Below are 2,612 nucleotides of genomic sequence, written 5' to 3'. Positions count from 1 at the left end.
AACTTTAAACTATATAGTCATCCTTCAGTTTTCATGGGGGATTGGTCCCAGGACTGCTTTCACATACTAATGTTTATGGAACCACAAATGCCTTATATAAAATGCCACAGTATTTACATATAACCTATACATATTCTCTTACATATTTTAAATCTTCTCAAATATTTCTAATACCTTATACAATGCAAGTACTATGTAAAGATTTGTTATACTGTATTATTTAGGGAATAATGAGAAGAAAAAGTGTACGTGTTCAGTACAGCTGAAACCATCCATTTTTTGTCTTAATATTTCTGACCTGTGGTTGCTGAAAACTTGGAGGTAGAACCCAAGGATATGGAGCGCCGCCTATATATGATTTAAGCAAAGTTGTAGAATACAAAATCAGCACAAAGAATCTGTTGTAATGGCGGATGACGCCGGTGCAGCGGGCGGGGCGGGGCGGGGCGGGGGTGGCGCGGAGGCCCTGGTGGCTCTGGGATGGAGAACCGCGGTGGCTTCAGCGGGGGTTTCGGCAGTGGCATCCGGGGCGGGGTCGCGACCGTGGACTGGGCCGGGGCCAAGGCCACGGAGCTCGCGGAGGCAAGGCTGAGGATAAGGAGTGGATGCCCGTCACCAAGCTGGGCCGCTTGGTCAAGGACATGAAGATAAAGTCCCTGGAGGAGATCTACCTCTTCTCCCCGCCCATTAAGGAATCTGAGATCATTGACTTTTTCTTGGGGGCCTCTCTCAAAGACGAGGTTTTGAAGATTGTGCCGGTGCAGAAGCAGACCCATGCTGGCCAGCACACCAGGTTCAAGGCGTTTGTTGCTCTCGGGGACTACAATGGCCACATCGGCCTGGGTGTTAAGTGCTCTAAGGAGGTGGCCACGGCCATCTGTGGGGCCATCATCTTGGCCAAACTCTCCATTGTCCCCGTGCGCAGGGGCTGCTGGGGGAACAAGATCGGCAAGCCCCACAGCCTGCAAGGTGACAGGCCGCTGTGGCTCTGTGCTGGTGCACCTCATCCCTGCACCCAGGGGCACTGGCATCCTCTCAGCGCCTGTGCCCAAAAAGCTGCTTATGATAGTTGGTATCGATGACTGCTACACCTCAGCCCGGGGCTGTACTGCCACCCTGGGCAACTTCGCCAAGGCCACCTTTGATGCCATCTCTAAGACCTACAGCTACCTGACCCCTGACCTCTGGAAGGAGACTGTATTTGCCAAGTCTCCCTATCAGGAATTCACTGACCACCTTGTCAAGACCCACACCAGAGTCTCTGTGCAGCGGACCCAGGCTCCAGCTGTGGCTACAACATAGGGTTTTTATACAAGAAAAATAAAGTGAATTAAGCCTGAAAAAAAAAAAAAAAAAGAATCTATTGTGTTTCTATATACTATCAGTGACCAATCAGAAAAGAAAATTAAGCAAACAATCCCATTTATAATAGCATGAAAAAGAACACATGCTTAAGAAAAATAGTAACCAAGAAGGCAAAAGATTTATATAATGAAAAGTACAAAGTATTGCTACAAGAAATCAAAGAAGATACAAATAAATAGAAACATTTCTGGGATATTGAGAAATATCTACTTTGCTTTTTTCTTATGTCTTAGGTTAGAGTTCTTAAAATATTTGTAATCTACAAAGTGATAAGTTTTTTTTTTGTTTGTTTATTTTTTTTGTTTTGTTTTGTTTTGTATACTAATGAGATGACTATTAGTTCGGGGGTTCTTTATAGCCTCAGGATTGTCATGGCTGCCAGGGGAACCTACCCTGTGATTAGAGGGTTGGATTGTTCAGCCCCCTGCCAGACCTCCCTGGAGGGGATAGGGACTGAAACTATCAACAATGGCTAATGATAGGATCACTTGGAGATTTCTAGAGGGTGGTCCACCCAGAGAGAGCATGGATGCTCCATGCTCTTTCCCAAATATCCTGCCCTATATAGCTCTTCCATCTGTCAGTTCATCTGTATTTTTTGTAATATTCTTTATAATTAATGGGCAAACAAGTAAATCAGTAAAGTGTTTACTTGTAATCAGTAATAAGTAGCATGTTTCCTTGAGTTCTGTGAGCCCCTATAGCAAGTTATTCGAACCTGAGGTCATGGTCATGGTAACTCCAAGGTAGAGCTGCTCAGTCAGAATTTGCAGACGTCCAGATTTGTAACTGGCATCTGAAGTGGCAGGCCAGTTACAAATCTGGATGTGGGCTGGAGACCTTAACCTGTGAATCCAATGCTTTGAATTCAGCTGAACTAGAGGACACTTGCTGGTGTCTGCTGGAGAATCTCCTGCAGAATCCCTTGCTTCTGATGTGTGGAAAGAACCCCACACATCTGATCACAGAAGCGTTCTGTGTTTATTGCTGTGTAAGAGTGTGAAAAGGGGCGGAGCAAGATGGCCGAATAGGAACAGCTCCAGTCTCCAACTCCCAGCGCCAGCGACACAGAAGACCGGTGATTTCTGCATTTTCAACTGAGGTACTGGGTTCATCTCACTGGGGAGTGCCGGACGATCGGTGCTGGTCAGCTGCTGCAGCCCGACCAGCAAGAGCTGAAGCAGGGCGAGGCATCGCCTAACCTGGGAAGCGCAAGGGGGAAGGGAATCCCTTTTCCTAGCCAGGGG

General features: G+C 46.7%; 1 pseudogene across 1 annotated transcript; it reads left to right on the top strand.

The window, feature by feature from the left end:
* Nucleotides 1–406: 406 nt before the first annotated feature.
* Nucleotides 407–1,345, top strand: LOC112617467 (annotated as a pseudogene). The gene is made up of 2 exons (XR_003117907.1): nt 407–447; nt 489–1,345. The product of XR_003117907.1 is annotated as a 40S ribosomal protein S2-like (transcript).
* Nucleotides 1,346–2,612: the final 1,267 nt, after the last annotated feature.

This window comes from Theropithecus gelada, unplaced genomic scaffold, assembly GCF_003255815.1.
Source record: "Theropithecus gelada isolate Dixy unplaced genomic scaffold, Tgel_1.0 HiC_scaffold_1845, whole genome shotgun sequence".
Taxonomy (NCBI): Eukaryota; Metazoa; Chordata; class Mammalia; order Primates; family Cercopithecidae; genus Theropithecus; species Theropithecus gelada.
The sequence above is the reverse complement of the archived record's forward strand: the minus strand, read 5'-3'. Positions and strand labels throughout refer to the sequence as shown.